The following is a 726-nucleotide window of genomic DNA, read 5'->3' as shown; positions in this document are numbered from 1 at the left end:
CCTTTGTGGTTAGCAGTCCAGCACTTATCCTTCAGTGTCACACCAGTGTCCGTCCAGTTCTAGCAACTGAATATTACTGAAAGAGGGATAAATAACTTTCTCTTTCCTTTGAAAATAGCAGAGTAGTTTTTTATCAATTAAATAAAAAGTTTCATAATGGGGTGAAGAAAAGCCCAGGAGGCAGTAATTTTTGCTCTCCTATTTGGAATGAGAGATAATAAATAATGAGGATGTGAAACAATGTCAGAGGAACAATAGATATTTCCAGTTGATAGAAGACCTGGAGGCAAACTGAGGTTTTCCTTTAATTAGCTTGAACAGAAATTAATTTAAAGGAAATTGGTCATTAGACCTGTCTGGAAACATGAATGGAAGTTTCTGCTGATGAGTTTTTGCTAAGGGGAAGTAGTGTTCTCTTGATACGGTCTGGCCTAGGCTTGAAAATGCAATTTGGTAGGTTGAAATACCTATTTTTCAAATACTTAGGATAGTATCTGATGGCCATGAGACACTCCATTAGTGATTTTAAAAGATCATTCCACTTAAAAATTATTTTCTAACGTTACTATCCTGCTGAACTTTCTGAGCAGTTATTGGATCTGAGAGGAGGAGATGGAAGGGAAATAGAAACAGAAAGGTTGAGTAGAAAGAGTGGTTGGGGAATAGAAGCAAAAGTAAGGAGGAGAAGAGGAGGAGATGGAAGAGGAAGGGAAGAATAAAGTGAAG

This window comes from Chrysochloris asiatica, unplaced genomic scaffold (genome assembly GCF_000296735.1).
Source record: "Chrysochloris asiatica unplaced genomic scaffold, ChrAsi1.0 scaffold00709, whole genome shotgun sequence".
NCBI lineage: Eukaryota > Metazoa > Chordata > Mammalia > Afrosoricida > Chrysochloridae > Chrysochloris > Chrysochloris asiatica.
This window is presented reverse-complemented; position numbering follows the sequence as displayed.